This window comes from Leopardus geoffroyi, chromosome C3, assembly GCF_018350155.1.
Source record: "Leopardus geoffroyi isolate Oge1 chromosome C3, O.geoffroyi_Oge1_pat1.0, whole genome shotgun sequence".
Taxonomy (NCBI): Eukaryota; Metazoa; Chordata; class Mammalia; order Carnivora; family Felidae; genus Leopardus; species Leopardus geoffroyi.
Window position 1 is genome coordinate 62,121,273 of NC_059338.1, and position 25,310 is coordinate 62,146,582.

Below are 25,310 nucleotides of genomic sequence, written 5' to 3' on the forward strand. Positions count from 1 at the left end.
GAAAGAGTGATCACTGGCCAGACTGCCAGGAATAACTCGGTTAGTGATGAGATACATATATGTGTACAAACACGCACACACAACTTCAGAGCTCTGTTGAAACCAGCTGGCTTTGCCTCTCCTTCCATCTCCCTGACATTTATCCCTAGGGCCACACGGTCTCCAAAGAACCAAGACGCCTCCCCCCAAGCTCAGGGTCCAGAGTGTCCAGGGACAGCCTCTAATTACAGATTCTAGAGAAAGGTGTTGTTAAGGATGCAGGTGCTCCTGTGACCAGGTGCTATCAGCTCAGATGGTTGTTTCCTTAAGGAGTCTTTGTGTTCTGCTTTCCCTCAGGTCTCCCCTTCCAAGAGAAGCTTGTTCCAAATCCCTTCCTGCCTGTCACTGTGTGCTTCTCTTACTCCCTGCTGAGGGAGGAAAGTGAGGGAAACCCCAAGGGAGACACAACCATTGTTCTTTTCCTCTAGGTTCCCCTGATATCTTTAAGACAGGGATATGTTTTATTCTTTCCATCCCAAGCAACCAGCACAGGGCTCAGCAAATGGAAGGTGCCCAAGAAATACCACATAAACAAAGTGAATGGATGAAATGAAAGTTACAAGGGCATACATCTGAAGATGCAGAACCAATTAGTTTGGTTCCCTATTTTGATGATGTGAATCTGACAACCTATCCTTTTCCACTCTCTGCTTGGGTTGGATGCAAATAGCTGGGCTGCATTTACTGACTATATAAAAGTCTGCAGGGGCACCTGGGTGGCTCAGTTGGTCAAGCATCTGACTCTTGATTTCGGCTCGGGTCATGATCTCACAGTTGTGAGATTGAGCCCAATGTCGGGCTCCTCAACCAACACAGACACCCCAATTTTATTTATTTTAATGATATTTATTGGTTGTATAACCAGAAAATGTTTGCTGTTAACTATTAATTATTTTCAAAATATCATATAAAAAATAAATAAATCACACCCAGTCCCACTCAGACAAAATCGCCATTATCATTTTGGTCTTCTTCTTTCCTGTGTACTATATATACCAATCTGAAAATACTGTCATTTTCTACATATAGTTTTGCATTCTGCTTTTTGCACTTGATCATGCTTGAACATCATTAAATATTCTTTTAAAGTATGGTTTTAAACTGCTGCATAACACCCATTGCATGAATAGGTCATTGTCCCCTTTACTCCAAGAAATGTTTTTTTTTTTTCTTTTTCCTTTTTTTTTTTTTTTTTAATGTAATTTATTGTCAAGTTAGCTACATACAGTGTATACAGTGTGCTCTTGGCTTTGGGAGTAGATTCCCATGATTCATTGCTTACATACAACACCCAGTGCTTATCCCAACAAGTGCCCTCCTTAATGCCTATCACCCATTTCCCACTTCCCTGCCCCCCCCCATCAACCCTCAGTTTGTTCTTTGTGGGTTTTTTTTTCATAATTAGAATTTATTTCATTATGGGTTTATATGTCTTTCACTAGTCTATAAGATTCTTGAAGTCAGAGACGTGTCTTTGTCCCCCCCCCCCCCCCGGTAGTCTTCTTTTTTTAATTTAATTTATATCCAAGTTAGTTAGCATGTAGTGCAACAATGATTTCAGGAGTAAATTCCTTAATGCCTCTTACCCATTTAGCCCATTCCCCCCTCCCACTACCCCTCCAATAACCCTCTGTTTGTTCTCCATATTTAAGAGTCTCTTATGTTTTGTCCCCCTCCCTGTTTTTATATTATTTTTGCTTCCCTTCCCTTGTGTTCATCCGTTCTGTGTCTTAAAGTCCTCATATGAATGAAGTCATATGACATTTGTCTTTCTCTGACTAATTTCACTTAGCGTAATACCCTTTAGTTCCATCCATGTAGTTGCAAATGGCAAGATTTCATTCTTTTTAATTGCCAAGTAATACTCCATTGCATATATACCACATCTTCTTTATCCATTCATCCATCGATGGACATTTTGGCTCTTTCCATACTTTGGCTATTGTTGATAATGCTGCTATAAACATTGGGGGGCATGTGCCCTTTCGAAACAGCATACCCATATCCCTTGGATAAATACCTAGCAGTGCGATTGCTGGGTCATAGGGTAGTTCTACTTATAATTTTTTGAGGAACTTCCATACTGTTTTCCAGAGTGGCTGTACCAATTTGCATTCCCAATAGAAACTTTTTTTTTAAGCCACTCATTTTACAACACAAAAAATTATTTAAAATTTTTGTCATTTTATCCTATTTCCCTATAGATTATAAACAACAAACAAAAAGCTTTTAGAGGGGTTTAAAGCAATGCAGTGATAACACATTAGACTAGAAGAGACTCTAACCTAGGACAATATAATTAAAAAAAATTTTTTTAATGTTTACTTATTTTTGAGAGACAGAGAGAGCATGAGTGGGGAAAGGGCAGAGAGAGAGGGAGACACAGAATCCCGAGCAGGCTCCAGGCTCTGAGCTGTCTGCGTAGAGCCTGATGTGGTGCTTGAACTCATGAACTGTGACATCATGACCTGAGCAGAAGTCAGAAGCTTAACCGACTGAGCCACCCAGGCTCCCCTAGGCAATATAATTAAACATTATCTCAAAAAGAATCCTGAAGAGAGCAGGATAAATATACCATGTCAGGTATATTAGTGGGTACTCAATGAATAAAGCTAGTGACATTAATATGAAATGATCCACCCACAACAATATTTATTTATTTCCCTTTATTCTAAATTTTATGATAAAATAGTCAATAAGAGCTCTAATTGGGGCGCTTGGGTGGCTCAATCAGTTAAGTGTCCAACTTCGGCTCAGGTCATGATCTCACAGTTTGTGAGTTCGAGCCCCACATCAGGCTCTGTGTAGATAGCTCAGAGCCTGGAGCCTACTTCAGATTTTGTGTCTCAATCCTCTCTCTGCCCCTCCCCGACTTGTGCTCTCTGTCTGTCTCTCAAAAATAAATAAATGTAAAAAAAAATTTTTTTTAAAGAGCTCTAGTTGATTTGTGTGCTATTGGAAGCACTTTGATGTAATAACCTTCATAGATTTCTATTAACTTCTATTCATTTAATTCTGTATTATCATATTCTATTAATATGAACAATTGACCTGGTTATTTTCATTTAAATTTGTCAAAGAAGAGAAATTCAGACTCTGATATTCATGTTTAAATGTCTCCTTGAAAGAATGTACTATCACAATATAACTTCAGACCACTACTTTCTTTAGTCTCTTTTCTTTTCAACCTCATGAAAAGTGAAAGATTCTGTTCCAGTGACAGCACTAGAGCCTCACAAATGAGACCAAATTTCAGGTTACCAAGACATTTATTCAATTTCAAATCCTTAACAGACTATTTCAGATCATTCAGGAATCAATTTGAAACACACTTTTTTGTTTTTATTGAATAGAACCAAAGAATGCAAAGTTTTAAGGAGAACCCATTAGGATGATTACAATCTAAACTTCACTATTGAGCTCAACCAATTAAAAGAAAGCAAAACTTGAAATGCTATTATCTAACATCAATCTGTACTTTTCACTGGAGTTTTTACTGAAAACAGTTTTGAAAAGAATTGCCTGCTTGGTCAAGAAATATATCTAATTATGCTAACACTGAAAATATTTAATTATCATATCCTTATCAAATACATTTTAATACAGAAAAAGAGATGTATGACCTCTAAATGGGAAAGAGTATTAAATCTGAAACTTAGAAGTACTATATATCCAAACTTGGGGTTTTATACCATTTGATAAATTCTTAAAAAGAATTTGCACCCATGTACCTAAAGGCAAAATGTGAATTTGCAAAAATTAACCATAAATTAAAATTGTTCATATTATCTTTCATTTATTTACCATGACAGTTTTTTTTAAACAAAATCATAGTGAAGTCTTAAAAATAGCTATTTTTACGTGTGCAGCTTTTAGTACCCACAGAGCTGCGAGTTAAATTATTCTCCTTGCGAGGGGCACCTAAGTGGCTCAGTCAGTTACGCGGTTGACTCTTGATTTTGACTCAGGTCATGATCTCATAGTTCTTGAGAAGGAGCACCACACTGGGCTCTGCACTGATCATGGAGCCTACTTGAGATTCTCTCTCTCCTTCTGCCCCTCCCCTGCTCATGTGCATATGTGTTTGTTCTCTCTCTCTCTCTCTCTCTCTCAATATACAGAAACAAAAAAAAAATATTCTCCACGTGAAAGATTGAAATTATGACTCAAAGACATCGGGTTATTGAATTGTCCAATGTGACCCAACCAATTGGAGATAGTCCAGGGATTTAATTTAGGTGTTTAAATCTGAAGTCTCTAGATCTTTTTCCTTTTCTGGTTTTCTTTGCTTGACTTAATTTTCTACTTAATTTTAGCTATGATTATTTTATTATTTTTATTATTGGTTTTTAGTTAACCAATCCCCACATGGCCCATTAATGTAGAAATGAATGTTGAACATTTGACTCCAAGCTGTGGAGACAGGGCATCCTTGGGCCTTTAGAACTTTCCTAAGATTCTAAATGTGTTCCTGTATTGAGTAGTCAGAGACATGTTCTCAGAAAAAAGTAGGCGACCTAGAAGAATCATAGTAATCTTAGCTGATGACTTATCGATCTCCTGAATAATGGTCACATTCTAGAACCATAGTAGAAAATCTAGACTATAGATTGATTAAGGGATTTGCTTTGAAAATCAGAATTATCACTTCACTTTCTACATACACTTTGATGCACCTTGGGGTTCTGTTTTAGAACTTTTCTCTTCTTGTTCTGTATCCCCTCCCTGAGAGAGTCTAATTTACTCCCAAGTCTTCACTGGCTATATATCCACTGGTAACTCCTAAGGGTATATCACCAGCTCAGAGTACTTGCTGAGTACCAGACACAAACTGAATGAGTTTCCCTGTAGTAGTCTACCAATCTCTCCACACTAAGACAAAGTTGGGATTTTAGAAAGTTCAAGTTAGCTACATTTGACAGAACAGAGTAGTAGAGACAGGAGATCTTTATAGGGAGAGAACTGTGGAGATCTTTAGAAAGTCTCCCTGAGTCCAAAGTTAAGTATTGCTATAAGTATTTGTATATAAGGAATTTATCTAAGGCCTGGGAAAGAACCACCTGAACGAAGTAGATGAAATAATCCCTAATGAAATACACAGGGCCAGGAAGGGTTGGTGTTCTCGCTATCCAGAATGGAAAAATCTCATAATACATGGGGGATCAAGTAATTAGGAGGATATTATATCTTGAAAATGGAAATGGGAAAAATTAGCCCTAGACTCAAGGCTGATCTCCCACCTAAAAAAGCATAAAAAACAATCCTTAAAAACCCAACTGTTCACTAGGAACTATATCTAAGAGAAAACCTTGAGAATATTTTTAAATATATCTTAATATCCACCAAACAGCAAAATCAAAATTACAATGCCTAGCATCCAGTCAAAAATGACCATACATGCAAAGAAACAGAAAACCACACCCCCAAATGAGGAGAAAATTCAGTCAAATAAATCAACTCAGAAAGGACACAGGTGATTAAATTAGTAGACACAGATATTAAAACAAATAGGATTACTATATTTCATATGTTCAAGAAAATAAGTATTTTAAAAAAGAGATAAAGAAAATATAACAAAAAGCACACATCAAAATTTCTGGGGATGGGAAATACACTGAATGAGTTAGAAGCAGATTAGACACAACATAAAAACAGTTTAATGAACTCTATGAAAACACAGAGAAAAAAACAAAAACTTGGCCAGTGTATGGGACAAGTCAAGAAGCCTAATATACATGTTCATGGAGTTTCCAAAAAAGAGGAAGGTACAAAAATATTTGAAAAATATAATTGCCAAAAATTATTCCAATTTGTTGAAGATGTAATAGTCAAAGTCACTTCAGAATGATAAAGGGATAAATTCACCAAAAAGACATAACAATAATAAATCTTTATGCACCTAAGAAAAGAGCTTCAAAATGTATAAAGCAAAGGCTAATAGAATTGTAAGGAGAAATAAATAAATCCCCAGCTATTCAGTGACATCAAAACTCTTCTCTTATTAATGGACAGAATAAGTAGACAAGGAAGAATTTTAAACCAAATGAAAATAAAAATACAATAAATGAAAATGCATGAGATGCAGCAAAATAAATGTTTCAGGGAAATATGTAGCACTAAATGTATATTTAGAAAATAAATAAGGTCTTAAATGATCTAAAGTCCTACCTTAATATAGAAAGAAAAAAAGACTAAGTTAAACTCAAAATAGGCAGAGGAATGAAGCAGAACTCGATGAAAAAGAAAACAGAAAAGCAATAAAAAAAAAATCAATGAAACCAAAGTCTGGTTTTTTGAAAAGATCAATAAAGTTGGTACACTCTAGCTATACATATAAGAAAAAAGAAAAGACACAAACTGCAAATATCTCTATGAGAGACAGTCATCACTACAGATAATACTGAAAACAAAAGGCTAATAAGGGAATATTATGAATAAATTCATGCCAAGAAATTCAGTGTAGATAAAATGGACAAGTTTTTGCAAGATAAAAATTACTAAAGTTCACTCAAGAAGAAATAGGTACCCTGAATATACCTTTGCATCAATTAAAGAAAATAAATTTTTAGTGAAAAACCTTCCCACAGAGAAAAGCCACGGCTTATCAGGCATCATTAATAAATGATGCCATCTGAGAAATAAGTAATAATATTAACACACACACAAGAAAAAAAAAAGAGGGGGAAAAAACCTCCCAATTCATTCTATGATATCAGCATTACCCGGATATAAAAGTCAGACAAAGACTTAAAAAAATGTTTTGTCCTGCTGTTTAATAATGCACTATCTAGGGGCGCCTGGGTGGCTCAGTCGGTTAGGCATCCGACTTCGGCTCAGGTCACGATCTCGCGGTATGTGAGTTCGAGCCCCGCGTCCGGCTCTGTGCTGACTGCTCAGAGCCTGGAGCCTGTTTCAGATTCTGTGTCTCCCTCTCTCTCTGACCCTCTCCCGTTCATGCTCTGTCTCTCTCTGTCTCAAAAATAAATAAATTAAAAAAAAAATTTAATAATGCACTATCTAGAAACCAAGACACTACATTCATTTAGCAGGGATTTAATGTTTACCCTGTGCAAAAAAAAAAAAAAAAAAAAAAAGTGCAGGGGTCAGCAATGGCCATAACCTCTAAAAGGGAGAAAAATATCTCAATTTTCTTCCCCAGATTACTTGTAAAAACTGCAAAAGATCTCTATTACCTCACCTTGCCTTTAATTAAAAGATGAATCATGAGCTATACAATCTGTTTAATTTTTCAAGCCTTGCTAGAGTTCTCCCCATAGCACTTAAAGGTGTTGCTGTTTTAGGAAATTCTCAGTATTTTTACCAGAACAATAACAGTAAGTTATTTCTGCAGCAACCTAGATTATTCTTTCCCTTTTAAAGACATGCAAATTTATTGTTCGACCATGCATTTGTTAATTTTCTACCTTTTGGTCTCTTTCACTAAGCTGAGCTCCTTGAATTCAAGGACCCTGCCTAGATCCATAATACCTGGAAGACATGTTCAATAAATATGTGTTGAATGAGTGATAAGTGAATAAAGGGGGAAAATGGCAAGGGCTACAAAATCAAAATGATGATTTTTGTGTCTTACAACCCTGGTCATTTATTTCCTACTCACATGCTTTTCCATTGATTTCCATCACAGACGCACATTTATTTGTAAAATAAAACATGCAAAAAATTAAATACTATAAGCTCAAAATTAGCCTAACAAAGGGGATAACATGCAGAACAAAGGGCATCTTTTCCAAAACAGCAGGACAGAGAATAAAAATTCAAGTTTGCATCAACTGAATACAGGAAACTACTCCCCATCTTATACAGAATTATTAAAGATGATAAACAGGCATCTTATAATAATAATAATAATACTATAACGGTGCTTGGCAAATAAAAAGCACCACCAATGAATGAGAAATTTTAAAGATTTACTATAAATTAGATAAACCAAAGAGATCCAAAACCCAAGACACCCAAAGGAAACCACAAACTGCTATAAAGGAGAACTCCAAGTATAGAGGTACCACAGAAGGAACTGGAAGAAACTGTGGAATGGCTGATAGTGATTAGTTAGGATGTTTCAGAGCAGGTTGGCCAGTCAACCCTTCCCACTACTCCTTTCTTCTACCCTCTTGCACTGAGCACCACACAACAGAAGTGTCACCCAATAGGGCAATTCCCTCAGAGAGCTAAGAACCCCCAGAGGAAACTACCAGCATATGCATATGCAGCCTCTCCTGTAAAACCTGGAGACAAACCACTGTGCTCAACCATCACCCACAGACATGCAAAAATAGGAATTGCCAAGCATAGAGGTAGATGGAAATTTAAAAGTCTTCAAGAGTTTGAGGTAAATCAAAACCATGAAAGAGGTACTTAATGCAACCAAGGCAAAAAAATCTGCGTAAAATAAAGCAACCAAATGACACAGCTGAGACTTTAAAAGTAAGAATAACTCAAGTTTTCAGAAGATGAGAGAAGTTGCACCCTTGAACATCAAGATAGATTATCATGAAAGATTAGCAAATAGAGATCTTGAAAATGATAAACCTCAGGAGATGGGCTCAAAATAGACACTGGGTAAGAGCAAATTCACACACACATAATTAAGCCAAAAGATTCTTCCACAATGCAAAACAAAAGAACAGAATCCTAACACCTACTGGAGAAAACCCAAGAGACACAGAGGACCAAGCTAGAAAACCAGTATCTATCAGATCCCTGTTCCTAAATGAAAGAAGAGTGAGAACACAAGACTCTAAATAATCAAAGAAACAGAGAAAGAAAAAACTTCAATAGCTAAAAGTATATGACTTCCAAATAAGTACATTTGTTTTACACCTGAGCTTGGCAACAATTCAAAAGATTGATAATTCTACTTGGCAAGGATTGGGGAAATGAGTGTGGATCTAAGAAAAATCTGGCATAGCCTGTTAAGATGGCAATTTGGCGTTTTTATCAGGATCTCTATCCAAATTTTATTTTATTTATATTAAAAAAATTTTTTAATGTTTATTTATTTTTCAGAGACTGAGAGAGACAGAACACGAGCAGAGGAGGGGCAGAGAGAGAGGGAGACACAGAATCTGAAGCAGGCTCCAGCCTCTGAGCTGTCAGCACAGAGCCCAATGTGGGGCTCGAACCCAAGAACCATGAGATCATGACCTGAGCCAAAGTTGGACACTTAACTGACTGAGCCACCCAGGTGCCTCTCTATCCACTTTTTAAATGTGTATATCTTGTGGCTCCTAAATTTCACTTCCAACACTCAATCTTATGGAAATGTTTACTCATGTGCACAAAGATATAAGACCAAGGACAACACTGCAGTATCATTTGTGGGAGGAAAAAAGCTAGGAAAAATGATCTAACTATCCATAAATAGAGGAATTGATAGAGTAAAAAAAACCAGTCATTCTGCAGAATATTGTGGCCACTAAAATGTACAATTGTTTGTAAATGAAGGGGAAGACTCAGTGGAGTCACACAAAACTCTTGAAGGTCATCTGTCCAGAGGGGAGAGGTTTTGTGAGGTTGGATGGACTGCAGTGTTTAAGGTGTTCATGGCTTACTCTGTATCTTTCTGTATCATTTAGGTATTTTATATGAGCCCTGATCTGGGGCACCTGGGTGGCTCAGTCGGTTGGGTGTCTGACTTCAGCTCAGGTCATGACCGCACAGCTCATGAGTTCGAGCCCCGCGTCGGGCTCTGTGCTGACAGCTCAGAGCCTGGAGCCTGCTCCGGATTCTGTGTCTTCCTCTCTCTTTCTACCCTCCTCCACTCATGCTCTGTCTCTCTCTGTCTCAAAAACAAATAAACCTTAAAAAAAATTTTATATGAGCCCTGATCTGAATCATCTCTTACAACAATGAGTAAGAAAGCTGTCCATTCTTGGACTATGTCCACCTCACAGCAAATTATTCATCCTTAGCTTCGTTTTCCTAAGACACAACTGAGCATCATCAGCCACCATGAGTAGCCTACATTTATTCGAGCCCTCCGTATTATCAAGCAGAGAATAGATACAATCCCACGTTTCACAAATTGCAGAGGATAATGGGACAATTCCAGAGAATATTTGAGCATTGAGAATACCCGGAGACTATCTAGTTCAACTCTTCATTTTATCATTTTCCAGGTAAGAAAATGCTAGAAATAAGTTGCTATGAATCAATGTGCCCTCTTTTTGCTGCCAGCGTTTGGTTGATTGAATGACAGAGCAGCAAACAAAGAGAACATTAGAGTTTGCAAAAGACAAGTGACACAAACAAGGCACTATCCGATTGTGACTTGAGGGCAGGCACACCAGGTACGTCTCACAGGGGTGAGCGGCAGGAGGCCTCTGAGAAGTCAGCGAACTGCTTCCAGGCCTTTCCTCCTGCCAGCAGTTGCTGGTGGCATTAGAGAAGAGAAGCAAAACGTGTTTAATTGAATTTAAAAATTTGTAGGGAGGGACGCCTGGGTGGCTCAGTCAGTTAAGCTTCAGACTTCACCTCAGGTCATGATCTTACGGTTCGTGAGTTCAAGCCCTGCGTTGGGCTCTGTGCTGACAGCTCAGAGCCTGGAGCCTGCTTCGGATTCTGTGTCTCCCTCTCTCTCTGCTCCTCTCCCATCGTGTTCTCTCTCTCTCTCAAAAATAAATAAACACTAAAATTTTATAAATAAATAAAAATAAGCAGGGAAACTGTAACATGTGTTATACATTCTCCTAACACTAGCGATTCAGAACTGGGCTCTTAAGGGGTCTCTGCCCTTAAGCATCTCACCTTTCGGGTCTGGCAGGGGTGTGTGTGTTGCAGAGGATGGATGGTGAAGGACAACACAGTGTGATGCATGCTGTTACAATGGTACTGAGACCAGGATAGTGACTCCTTCATAGGACAGTTCCCTAGGAGCAGGCTGATCCTGGTGCCACCATGCCCCCTGCCATGCATACCTAATTCTTGAAATAGGGAATCCAGGGTTTCCTCTGTACTCACCATAAAGCAAAATGAGTTATTCGGAACAGTAGCGAGTGAACAAGAACACATTGTCAAAGTCAATATGGAGCAGCCAACAGGTACCAGCAGAAACGTTGTATTTTCATACTCTCTCTGTTTGCCTCCATGACAGATAAAGGTGAATGAAAAATGACAACCAATTGCCAGCTGGTCTCTGAAAAGCCAAGGGCTGTTTTGGAGACCTGTATTCTACACTGCGCTTTTAACAAGCTGAAAAAAAGCTTGAATCTTTCAATATATCGAAATAAGCCCAAGCCCTTCCAACTTACTACAATAGAAGATTTATTGTGAAGACCCCTGGTTAAGATTGTTTTATGTCTCTTGTCTAAATTATTTGTTTCCTGATCACTGTAAAGGATGATACTTCATCCAGCTAGGGGAAAACACCACGGTGGAAAAAACTCAACAATTCTTTACTTTAAACACATTAAAAAGCAAAGAAAAGTCAGGATTGACTTTGGGTATAACAGTGACAAGATTTATCTTTGGTATTGCTAGTGTGTAGTTTTCCGTTTATTTGAAAAAAGAACACATACACACATGCACGCACAAGTCGCACACATCTATAAAAGGTGTGGTTAGGGAAGCTTATATAGTAGGAGCAGAAGGGAACTTAAAGCCATCTAACCCGCCCAGTCACTCAGTGCAAGGATCTCACCTCAGCACCACGAACCTACAGCAACATCCTCTTCTGCTTGGTCACTTGGAGCTAGCAAAAGCTCACTACTTGATGAATCACCACTGATTTTTTTAAAGTCCTTATTTACATGGGAAGACATCTGAAGAAAAGAAGCCTATCTTGAATCACCATGACTGAGCACCCACCTAGATGGCCCCTCCCCTTCTGACCCGGTTCCTAACTCCCTTGTGGCTCTTCTTCCTGTCCCCCTCCCATCCCTTATCTCTATCCTTCTTTGTTTTTCCCTTTTTGGACCTCCTTCCATCCTTTACCCCCTCACTGCCTCCTAACGCTGCCGCTGTTTCTGCTCTGCCGCAAACCTGCTAGTGCTCCCTGCATCCCAATGTCCTCCTGGTCCTCTGCCCTCACTCCCAACCACTTCCACGCCTGAGTGGGCTCTTCCCCCAGAAAATCCATCTGTCCTGACTGCAAAGGGTCCACTACACACAAATGATAATGACCCCAGGCAATGGATGAAGAAATGCAATTTTATAATACAGGCAAGTGAGGTCACTAGTAGCAGAAGGGGGGAGGGGTGGAAGTGAAGCATTTCAGTAGATATTTTAACAGAATTCAAACCTTATCTCATTAACAGCATTTAGGACAAATGCAGCCTACTGTTTTTATATGTGCCAACATCCCCCTTCTCCTCACCATTAACTTATTTATCAACCCCCTTCTTCAAAGACTCAGGTAGAGAAGCTCAAAACAAGCCATGCCCATGGAGGGACATTGCTTTGGGGGCGGGCGGGATACAAGAACACTGGAGCAAAGCACCATGCTGAGCCAAAAAGCAGTCACCCCCTGCAAGGACAGTGCCCTTGACCGTGGTCTCAGGCTGAGAGGGAGCTGAGCGGAGTCACTGCCAGGCCACTCGTCAATCTTCACTGGGCTCATTGATAGTGACTGCTCTTCAGTCCCTCATGCCTTCCCACCACCACATACTTAGCACTCTTTTGAAAGCAAAACCACCTTCCAGACTCCTAAGCCACAAGATAAATTATTAAAAGATCACCGAACCAGGAAAAGAAGAAGATTTAAGTACTTTTCATGTTCTTCCTTTCTTTCCTTAGAGCGACGAGCCTTCACTTCATTCATCAGAGAGGTGGCCTGGGTTCTACTTTGTCACCAAGGTTCCATAGATGGGGCAGCAGTAACTAGCACCTATTTGCAGATGGCCTGACAGTTCACAAAGCCACTTTGCATACACATCAGTCATTCTGTGCTCTGGCCTTTTCTGATTCTCAATCTCTCTCTCTCTCTCTCTCTCTCTCTCTCCCTCCCTCCCTCCCTCCTTCCCTCCCTCCCTTTTTACTGATCCTCTCCCTTGAAGTCAATGTCCGGAGCTGCCTGACCATCCAGTCTCCCCTATGTAGCACATACTGGCCTTTCCCTCAGAGTCTGCAGGCAGTAAAATCAGGCTAGAGGTTTGCCTCGGGCTGTTTCTGAGTGGAGAGAATGTACCATTTTCGCATGTGTATGTCAAGGTGCCATTGTGTAATGAACTGTGTTGTCTGCCTAAGTGTAAAGGATGCCCAATCTCCTGTGATGTGGGTCCCAGCCCAAAGAGCTGTGCTATCATTTTCTACATGGTCTAAGTAGCCTACGTTGTACTTCAAGGATTAATCAAGGATTTCATCAATCAGGGATTTCATCAGTGCTTGCCTCACAGAGGAGAGTTTAATTCTTTAACAGTAAATACAGCTTCTTCCCACAAAAGCATTGGAGAATGGCTGCCCTGCCTTTCAGCCTGAGCAATGGAATCTCATCCTCTAGATTGGGGATGCGACCCCAGCCCCAGGACATCTCACACAGGAGGTCTGATATCTTGAAATACAAGCAATTATAAGAGAATATTATGAAAAATTATAAGCTGGGCAATCTAGAAGAAATGGACAAATTCCTAAAAACAGACAAACTACCAAAACTGAAACAGGAAGAAATAGAAAATTTGAACAGATCCATAACTGCAAAGAAATTGGATCAGTAGTCAAAAATCTCCCAACAAACAAAAGTCCAGGATAAGATGGCTTCCCAGGGGAATTCTACCACACATTTAAGAAAGAGTTAATACCTATTCTTCTCAAACTGTTCCAAAAAATAGAAATGAAAGGAAAAAATTCAAGTGCATTTTAAGAGGCCAGCATTACCTTGATTCCAAAACCAGACCAAGACCCCACAAAAAAGCAGAATTATATGCCAATATCCCTGATGAACATGGATGCAAAAATTCTCATCAAGATACTAGCCAAATGAATCCAACAGTACATGAAAACGATTATTCACTATGATCAAGTGGGATTTATTCCTGGGATGCAGGGCTGGTTCAATATTCACAAGTCAATCAACATGAAACAACACATTAATAATAATAAAAAAAGGATAAGAACCATATGATCCTCTCAATAGATGCAGAAAAAGCACTTGACAAAATATAGCATCTATTATTGATAAAAAATAAAATCCTCAACAAACTAGGGACAGATGGAACACACCTCAACATCATAAAGGCCATATATGAAAGACCTACAGCTAATATCATCCTCAATAGGGAAAAACTGAGAGCCTTTCTTCTATGATCGGGAACAAGGCAGAGATGTCCACTCTCACCATTACTATTTAACATACTGGAAGTCTTAGCCTCAGGAATCAGACAACAAAAAGAAATAAAAGGCATCCAAATCAGCAAAGAAGTCAAACCTTCACCATTTGCAGACAACATGATATTTTATGTAGAAAATATAAAAGATTCTACCAGAATATTGCTAGAAGTAATACAAGGATTCAGCAAAGTCACAGGATATAAAATAAATGTATAGAAATCTATTGCATTTCTATACACCAATAATGAAGCAGCAGAAAGAGAAATTAAGGAATCAATCTCATTTACAATTGCACCCAAAACCATAAAGTACCTAGAAATAAGGTTAACCAAAGAGGTAAAAGTTTTGTACACCTAAAACTATAGAACACTATTAAAGAAGTTGAAGACACAAAGTAATGGAAAAACATTCCATGTTCATGGATTGAAAGAACAAATATTGTTAAAATGTCTACACTACTCAAAGCAATCCACACATTTGATGCAATCCCTATCAAAATACCACCAGCATTTTTCACAGAGATAAAACAAACAATCTTAAAATCTGTATGGAACCACAAAAGATCCCAAATAGCCAAAGCAATCCTGAAAAAGAAAAACAAATCTGGAGGTACCACAATTCCAGACTTCAAGCTATATTACAAAGCTAAAATCATCAAGATAGTATGGTACTGGCACAAAAACAGACACATGGATCAATGGAACAGAACAGAAAACCCAGAAATGAGCCCACAACTATATGGTGAACTCATCTTTAACAAAGCAGGAAAGAATATCTAATGGAAAAAAGAAAGTCTCTTCAACAAATGGTGTTGGGAAAACTGGACGGTGACATGCAGAAGAATGAAACTGGACCACTTTCTTACACCATACACAAAAATAAATTCAAGATGGTGGAAAGACCTAAATGTGAGACAGGAAACAGCTCTTTGACCTCGGCCAGAGCAACTTCTTACTAGACACATCACCAGAGGAAGGGAAACAAAAGCAAACATAAAATATTGGAACTCCATCAAGATAAAAAGTTTCTGCACAGCGAAGGAAACACTACAAAACTAAAAGGCAAATGATGTATTGGGAGAAGGTATTTGCAAATGACTTAATCTGATAAAAGATTAGTATCCAAAACCTATAAAGAACTTATCAAACTCAACACCCAAAAAACAAATAATGCAGTTAAGAAATGGGCAGAAGGCTGGGCACCTTGTGTGGCTCAGTCGGTTAAGTGGTCAACTTGGGCCCAGGTCATGAACTCATGGTTTGTGTGTTTGAGCCCCACATCAGGCTCTATGTTGACAGCTTAGAGCTTGGAGCCTGCTTCGGATTCTGTGTGTCTCTCTCTGCCCCTCCCCTACTCATGCTCTGTCTCTTTCTGTCTCTCAAAAATAAATAAACGTTAAAAAAAATTTTTTTTAAAAAAAGAAATGGGCAGAAGGCATGAATAGACATTTTTCCAAAGAAGATATCCAGATGGCTAACAGACACATGAAAACATGCTCAACATCATTCATTATCGGGGAAATACAAATCAGAACCATGAAAAGATACCACCTGACATTTGTCAAATGGCTAAAACACAGGAAACAACAGATGTTGGTGAGGATAAGGAGAGAGAGGAATCCTCTTGAACTGTTGGTGGGAAAACTAGTGCAGCCACTGTGGAAAACGGTATGGAGGTTCTCAAAAAGTTAAAAATAGAACTACCTTACGACCCAACAATTGCACTACTAGGTATTTACCCAAGGTATACAAAAATACAGATTCAACAGGGGTACATGCACTCTGGTGTTTATAGCACCATTATCAACAATAGCCAAACTATGAGGAAAGCCCAAATGTCTGCTGACTGATGAATGGATAAAGAAGATGTGTGTGTGTGTGTGTGTGTGTGTGTGTGTGTGTGTGTGTTTAATGGAATATCACTCAGTCATCAAAAAGAATCTTGCCATTTGCAATGACGTGGATAGAGCTAGAGTGTATTATGCTAAGTGAAATACGTCAATCAGAGAAAGACAAATACCGTATGATTACAGTCATATGTGGAATTTAAGAAACAAAATAGATGAACATATGGGAAGGAAAAAAAGAGACAGAGAGGGAAGCAAACCATAAGAGACTCTTAACAATAGAGAACAAACTGAGGGTTGATGGAGGGTGGGGGATGGGCTAAATGGGTGATGGATATCAAGGAGGGCACTTGTTATGATGAGCACTGGGTGTTACATGTAAGTGATTAATCACTGAATTCTATGCCTGAAACCAATACTGAACCATATGTTAACTAACTAGAATTTAAATAAAAATTTGAAAAGCAAAAAAAATTTTAAGTAAAAAAAATTCTTGCCTCTACCAAAAAAAAAAAGAGAGAGAGAGAGAGACTGATACCTTGGGAGGGTGGGAGAGACTTGGTAAATAAACGACTAGATGAATAACTCAACAACAAACAAAATAAATGACATGACTAAAAAATGACTTGAATAGACATTTCTCCAAAGATGATGACATACAAGTAATACTGAACAACACTAAGGAAACTCAAGTCAAAACCACAGTGAGATAGGACTTCACACTCATTAGAATGGCTAGTATGCAAAAATGTGGGAAAAAAGTTATTGACAAGGACGTGGAGAAATTGGAACCCTTGTACATTACTGGTGGTGATGTAAAATAGTGCAGCCACTGTGGAAAGTGGTACAAAAGTTCCTCAAATAATTAAAAATAGAATTCCCATATGATCTAGCAATGCTACTTCTAGGCATATATCCAAAAGAATGGAAAGCAGGGATTCCAACAGAGATTTATACACTCATGTTCTTAGCAGCATTGTTCACAACAGCCGAGAGGTAGAAACCATCCAAATCAATGGATGAATGCATAAACAAAATGTTTATGTGAATATACCCAATCATCCATATACATCAATAAAATGGAATATTAGTCAGTCTGAAAAAGGACAGGAATTCTGACATGTGCTATAAGATGAATGAACCCCAAAGGCGTTATGCTAAGTGAAGTAAGCCAGTCACACATGACTAATACTGCATGATCCCATCTATACGAGGTACCTAGGGCAGCCCGATTCATAGATAGAAAGTAGAACCAGATTGCCAAGGGTAGGGGGGGCAGAAATGGGTACAGAAGCACAGTTTTGCAAGATGGAAAGATGGTGGCCATGGTTGTCCATCAATGTGAGTGTACTTAATACCACTGAACTGCACACTTACAAGTGGTGAAAATGGTAAATGTTATTTATGTCTATTTTACCACAATAAAAATTATTTACAAAGAAAAACCCAGCAACCATTAACAACTGCTGAGTTTGGGCACTCTCAGTTTTCCTCCCTACTAGGTCTCTCCCTAAATGGTCCAAAGACCCTCCCTTGGACCCTGGCTCCCACTCAACTCACTCTTGGGTCTTGCACACCTCAGAACCTTTCTTCCACATTCCACGAAGTCAAGACTTGCTGATTTAGATGGCATCCTCTGCTTCTCAACCTAGGAGACAACTAGCTACATTGATTGGTCCAGCAGAGGGAGATCTGGGGTGAAAAGTCTCACACTCCAGGTAAGAGTAACAAGCACTTCTGTTTTGCCATTTTTGTATATAGTTCACTGAGGTCACCCATCTGCACAGGATTCAGCACCCAGGTGAAATCTGTGTTCTTACCCATTACCTGCCCAGCCACCCTTCTGATGCCCCCATGCCAGAACACACTGCGTGCCCTCCCCTTCCCTCTTGGCCTATTCCCCTCTGCATGTACCTGGCTTCAGCTCGGTCAATCTCAAATCAATATCAGCTCATTCCCCTAATTTCAAGGGATTGTGCAAATAAAGCCATGTGTGTGGGTTTGCACAGGGAGGGAGATGGGACCACAATCAGCCATTGCTAAAATATCAGGCGCTGATGAAGAGCAGGGGGAGACGCATTCCAAGACCCATCACGACAGACACTTAACAGTTGAGTTATAGCAAAGCTCTCTTCATTGCTTGTTTTTGTTCCCTACCTTTTTAAAAGCAACTTTTTTTTCAATTTTACATCTTAGATCAAATGGAAGCACATCTTATATTCCCTATATTTTGTAGCTGCTATTTCTTCTTCTGACAAGTCTGTTTTTTCGCAGTTGCATTATTTCTATGGTAAGTTCAAGGAGGGTGTATGTCCCCATGCACTTTCTATTCCCCTTTCTGTCCATATATTTATGCAAAAGGCCAAGCTCAAAGCCTGAGACCCCTTAATTCTTCCCTGTTTGTTGCCCCAAACACCTGCTTTTATTCTATCACCCAATCTAACCTCATAGTAGACCCATCTTTTCATCAATTCTCAACAAAACATGTAAATAAATCTGCACTAATATATTCATGGATGTTAATAAGGATACACAACACACTTCATTTGTTATCTGTGGCTTTCAGGAAGACCCTTTAGAACACCAGGGCATATTGGAATCTATAGCAAACTGATAGGATGACATTTCTAGGCAAAAGAGGAACAAAAGCTAACATTTACTGATGTTCCTCACTATTCCAAATATGGTGCAGAGTGAAATCTTCATAGGTATTTTAAGATAATACATGAGTCTACTAAGAAATTTCTCGCTCCCAATGGGGATGTCCTCAAGTCCCTGGGAATGTGCTCTTCTCGGCCTCTGGAATTTTCCAGTGGAAAGCCTTCATCTTTTCAGCACCCCTGCATAGCCACTGTCATTGTAACAGGTCAGGTGATGAACAAGAGACGAGAAGTTTGCCCAGAGACCAGCATTTGGTAAGCGGCAGAACTTGAAAACAAACTAAGACCGCGAGCTGCTCAAACCTCAAGCAAGCAGCAATACCCTCAGATAATATTTCAAGGGCTCCAAGGAATCTCCTTCATCTCCAAGCCCCTTCCTGGAAGTTTTTCTCTCCCTCTCTGCTTTACCCTACCACCCAGAGCCCCACACCAGCCGAGTTCTAAACTGCTTATTTAAGCCCAGCTATTGTTTGAACCATTTTGATCTTTAGTGCTTCATTATCAAGTTTTATCAACTCTGCATGCAAAATACCTTGGGGGCCATCCCCTGGGAAATCTTTTAAATCAACCCATTTCTGGCCTTCTGCTATCAGATATGTCGCATTTTTCAATCAAAGTTTTTAATAAAAATCCACTTTCCACCATCATATGCATCCAAGGGCCTGTGTTCCCCTTGCATTGGGGAAGGGGGCGCATTCTATATTTCCATGGATCTGCTCTACTTCCAACACAAATGAAGTGCTATGACCTTGTGATGTGTCAAGTGCTTGCTTGCGTGCAAATGCTTTCCTTTTGTATCAAACTCTAAGTATGCATGGACTGGAGAATGAGCCTTCCCTAGAGGTTACAGTAGGACCAAGACTACCTCCTGCCAAAGCTCACTGCTATATATGAATCTGCACAAAAAGAGGGGGAAAAAAAGAACTAAAAAGAATGAACAAGCACAGTTTTGTCAGCTGCCAAATATGTCAAAAAACAAGACCAGATGTCCTTGGGGATTCTGAAGATGGTCATCCCTTTTTTCTCTCTCTCTCTCTGCCGTGTGACTGTCTTAAAATGTACCTGGGATTTGTTTCTGTCAGGTGTGGTAAGGTGACAGACAAGGTTACAAGTGCCTTCAAAGGAGAGTTTATTACTTGAAATTCCCAAGAGGAGGGGACATGCAGGGCCACATGCAGGGCCACATGGGGAAGCACCAGGGTCATTCAGGTCACAGGAGTGAGGGCAGAGAATGGGCCACAGCCTTTACTGTGGTTTCATGGGAAGGAATGGGCAAGGCAGGGTAGGCAAGTCTTAGCCATGACTGGATCATTAGGATTGGATAGTGTGAATAACTTCAGTGAGCTCTGGGTGAGAGGGGTCTGTACCTGGCCCTGGGGTGATTTAGGGCAGAAGAAATATTGGTTTGGTTTTATAAGAGTTACATAGAGGAGGTAGTTGGGGGGTTGGGGCTTTGGAGGGGTTGGTTCAAATATGAAAGTCATGCCTACAGACAAGTTGTTTGCTATCTCTAGAAATCAGCTAGCCCTAAGAGGGGCAGTCTCTCTAGGATTAGCAAGGCCCCGTATGTGTGAAAGCATCATAAAATTAAAAAAGTAATGCTATAGTGCAGCAGCCTATCTACCAAGTTCAATCCAGAAATAGTACAAACCAAAAGAGGATCTGGAAATGAATCAATCCCAGTGAGCCCATGGTCCATGGTTTGTGGCCTGTGAACCCACAGCACACATCCACCAAAAGCTGTCTCTTATTGACATGGAAAACCACATTGGCTTTGATATCCAATTGACACAGAATGATATGATTCTCTATGCCATATTTATGATGACATGGCCAAGGCCAGAGGTGTGAATTATATATTATCTTCTTTAACAACAGAACACTCTACATTATTTTATACACTATTCTTAACATTGTGGGATGCACTCATTAATAAAAATTTGGATTTTCCATAATGATATTATATTGAAAAATAACTATTTAAATGAAGGAAAGACTTTCCTTGGAACACATATTAAAACTATTAGTTTACTTTTGGATAGTGGAGACTGAGGCTGGGTCTGTGGCTGATAGAAGGTACAGAAAAAGTCATTAATAGGAGGGAGCTACTCCTCCAAAGCCCAGGTCCCATGAAGGGTTCCAGCAATGGACACCAAGACTTTTAATGACATCACCTGTCATTTCATAATAAGCGCTCACGTCCTTAGGTAAGAACTTGTCTTAGCAGAGAGGAACAATAAATTAATGATTGAAATATGTCTCAGTATACTTCAGTTCCTCAAGCTAAAATGAATTAAGTCATACATCGTGGAAAATTTGATAGGGAAATACTTTGGCACAAAGGTTTTGCATTAGCTTGATTACCCGAGGATTAAAATGCAGGGGTGTGGGTTGCCTGGATGGCTCAGTCGTTGTGCGTCCAATTCTTGATTTCAGATCATGTCATGAGCTCACAGCTCATGAGTCTGAGCCCCACATCAAGCTCTGTGCTGACAGTGCAGAGCCTGTATGGAATTCTCTCTCTCTCTGTCCCTTCCCCCACTGCTCTTTCTCAAAATAAATAAGCCTTAAAAAAGAATAAATAAAATGCAGGGTTGACTAAAATTCATTCAGAAACAGGTATTTATTTGGAGTCTATCTCAACAGTATCTTTCTAATGAGGACTGAGTATCGAATAAGACAGATGTGATTTCTCCTCCTGGAGCTCATATTCTAACAGAAGAGGCAAATAATAAATAAGCAACAAATTAGCAAAGTAATGTATGATGTTGACAATGAACAGGCTGACATGATGGTGACTGGGGGCTGGTGCCTCTGATGAGGGAAGATGAGGAAGGTGTCCTTGAAGAAGTGACATGTCATCTAAGAACTGAAGATCCTGACCAAGGGAAGGCAGGAGGAGAAGGATTCCAGGGAATGGGAACAGCATGTTATGTTGCTTCGGGTGGAATTTCAGTAGGCAAGAACCCATGAGACAAGACTAGAAAGGAAGCAGGGGTAAACCATAAGGGTCTTGTAAACCCAGGCTGATGAGATGCATTTTATCTTCAGTACCGCAGAACAATATTGAAAGATTTAAGGCAGGAAGGTGGCACGATGTAATTGGACTAGTTTTCACTCTGAACCATTTGAGAATAGGTTGCAGATATTATGTCCCATTGGCCTTGAATGATTAAAACAAAAACAAAAACAAAAACAAAAAACCTCTCCTACATAAACATAGTACAAAACCACAGTGCAACTATCAAAATCAGAAAATGAACACCATACAATCCACAGAACCCTTTCAAGTTTCACCAATTCAATCCAGGACCATGCACTGTCCCAGACGTCATGTGTCTCCAGTCTCCTTTGACCTAGAACAGTTTCTCAGCCTTTCCTTGACCTTCATAACCTTGCTATTTTTGAAGATTATGGGCCATCTGTTTAGTAGAATGGCCCTCAACATGGGCTTGTCTAATGTTTCTTAATTACTGGATCCAAATTATGCATCTAGGGCAGAAATATCGTATCAGAATATCAGAAGGGATACTGAGTTCACATTGTATTCTATCAAGAGGTGCCCAATTTTGAGTTGCCCCGTGGTGCTTCCTTTGGTCACTTGATCATGGTGGTGCCCACCATGTGTATCCACTATAAAGTCACAGCTTCCCTGTTATAACTAAGAAGTATCTAATAAGGACATACTTTGAGACCATGCAAGTATCTTGCTCTTCAGCAAGCTTTCACCTGCTAGTTTTAGCAGCTATCAATAACTCTTGCCTGAAGCAACTGTCTTTAGTTGCTATGTTGGCTGCCAAATGGTGGTTTTCTTCTACATTTATTGGTTGGCACTGTATTGAAAGGAAGAACTTTCTCTTCTCCTGTATGCATTCATTCATTTACCAGTATTAGTACAGACTCACAGATTCTTGTTTTTTTCTAAGTATTATAATAGTTACTTTTACTATTTGTTTTGGTGTTTAAATTCTACCAGTTATAGCCACTTGGAGCACCTCCAAACTATCTTATTTTTCTCCTGCATGTCTCCATTTATATGTGAGAGTTTCCCTATATTATAACACAATGAAATGTTCTAGGCACATCTCATAGTATCTCTGCCTCTATCCTAGAATTAGGCTTCCCTCTAAGGACTACTTTTTTTTTTTTTTCAGTAGAGAATACTATTTAGAAGCCAAGACCTAAGTGCTAAGCATGCTCATTTTACCAAAGTATTACTTCTCCCAGACCCTCCCCATGCACAAAGCTAGGAAATAAACACCTCTCTCTCTCTCTCTCCCTCTCTCTCTCTCTCTCTTCACATCAATCTTTTTATATAAGAAATCTGAGTTCACTCTAACACAAACTTCAATCAACACCCCAGACTTATTCTCATTTTTCCCTTTTATACTTGTAACCCCCTTCACTGACAATGAGAAACCTGCCTCCCCATAACTTCAGTATATTTACATATTTGTTCAGTTCCCCATGTGTAACAATTGCCCAATCCTGCCAGACCACCACCTCCATTAGTTTCCTCACTTATCATCAAACCTGCTATGTTCTCCTAAAAGTATTAGGGAGTGAAATACGGAGGAGGGCCACCTGGGTGGTTCAGTCGGTTAAGCATCCAACTTTGGCTCAGGTCATAATCTCACAGCTCATGAGTTCAAGCCCCATGTCAGGCTCTGTGCTGGCAGCTCAGAGCCTGGAGCCTGCTTCAGATTCTGTCTCTCCCACTCTCTCTGCCCTCCCCTGCTCATGCTATGTGTCTCTCTCTCTCAAAAATAAATAAACATTTTTAAAAAGTTAATGGAGTATGATTTTACTCTTCCAAACTATTTCTGTGGCTGCTATTGGAGAATAAATTTTAAGAGGGAAAGAGAAGCATCAAGGAGAATAGTCCAGAGGCCACCTATTCATCAATATAGTCAAGAGACAAATGACTTAAGAAGATAAAAGTAAGAGGCGCCTGGGTGGCTCAGTTGGTTAACTGACTCTCGTCTTCCAATGAAGTCATGATCTCGTGGTTCATGGGATAGAGCCCCACACTGGGCTCTGTGCTGATTTGGCGCAGAGCCTGCTTGGGATATTCTCTGCTCTTGGGATACTCTCTCTCTCTCTCTGCTCCTCCCCCACTCACATTCTCTCTCTCTCTCTCTCTCTCTCTCTCTCTCACACACACACACACACACACACACACACAGAATAAACTTTTTTAAAAAATTAAAAATTAAAAAAAAGTAAAATAAAAGTGGAAGAACCCACAGTATGTTTGGGAGTTGGAGCTGGTTGAGGAGTTGGCTGCCATGGGTGGGGTATGAGGGGAAAGGAGGAATCTGGATGATGCCCAGGGTTTGATTTGAGCACCGATGGCAGGAACGTTCAAAAATGAGAAAAACAAGGACAGAAGAGACTTGTAGGAGGTGGAAGTTATGAAGAGTCGTATGTTGGAATCTTAATGGAAGAGTCCTATTAATAATATCCAAGGGGCAATGCCAAATAAGCAGTTGAATGTATGGGTCTGAAGTTCAGGGGAGATGCACAGATTCACATCAGCAGCACTGAAGGTGGTGTGTAATATCACAGGGCTAAAAGAAATCACCAAAAAAAGAGGGGGAGCCTGAGGCCAAGCGCCATAACACTTAGAGTCTGCCAGAGGAGGGTGAGTCAGCGAGGAAGACAGAAGGGGAGGCTGTGAGACGGAGTGTAACCAAGAGACGTGGTGTCCTGGAAACCAAGAAAAGAAAGCATTTCAAGTGGGAGGGAACACCTCTTTGGGTCGAAAGTTGCTGACCTGTCCAGCGAGGTGCCCAACAGGCTTGGTTCATGGAAGTCGTCAGTGCACCAGGGTGAAAGCTTTCACTACTGGGGGGAGGCTGCCAGAAGGAGCCTAAAATCAAACAGAATGGATGTCTTTCTGGCAGTGTGGTGAACTAGTCATCAGGAGCAAGCTTCCCCATAGAAAACAGACAAAGTAGGGCACCTGGGTGGTTCAGTCGGTTGAGCGTTTGGCTTTGGCTCAGGTCATGATCTCATGGTTCGGTTATTGAGTTTGAGCCCCATGTTGGGCTATGGGCTGACAGCTCAGGACCTGGACCCTGCTTGGATTCTCTCTCGCCACTTGTGATCAAGTTCTTCTAGAGTTCTAATCTCTTTTGTAACTTTCAAGTCATTTGTTATCTTTCAGAAGTTGTTCTGTGTCCTGCCTGATCATCTCCCTTTTCCTCGTTTTTCATTTACTTCCCCCCCCATCTTTTCCTTTTTAGGGGGTTCTGCTGTAACAGAGTTACTTTTTTTACAATTTTTTTTCTCCCTTTGCTTGCTGTTTACTTTTTCTTTTCTTTACTGCTCCAGAAGCTTCTCCCTCTGCTTTTGTCTCATTTTTTATCTTTAAATGGAACTCTCTGCTTCCATTTTCATAACCACAAAATCTACTAACTACTTTTCCCTTTCTCCTACCATTTTGGGCATCCTTGAGAGGACAGAGTCTTGTCAAGACT

At 39.8% G+C, this 25,310-nt stretch overlaps 1 protein-coding gene across 3 annotated transcripts in view; it reads right to left on the reverse strand.

The window, feature by feature from the left end:
* The window catches only part of PLD5 (phospholipase D family member 5), a 422,286-nt gene that overhangs the window by 254,454 nt on the left and 142,522 nt on the right, over positions 1–25,310 (reverse strand). The window lies entirely within an intron of this gene.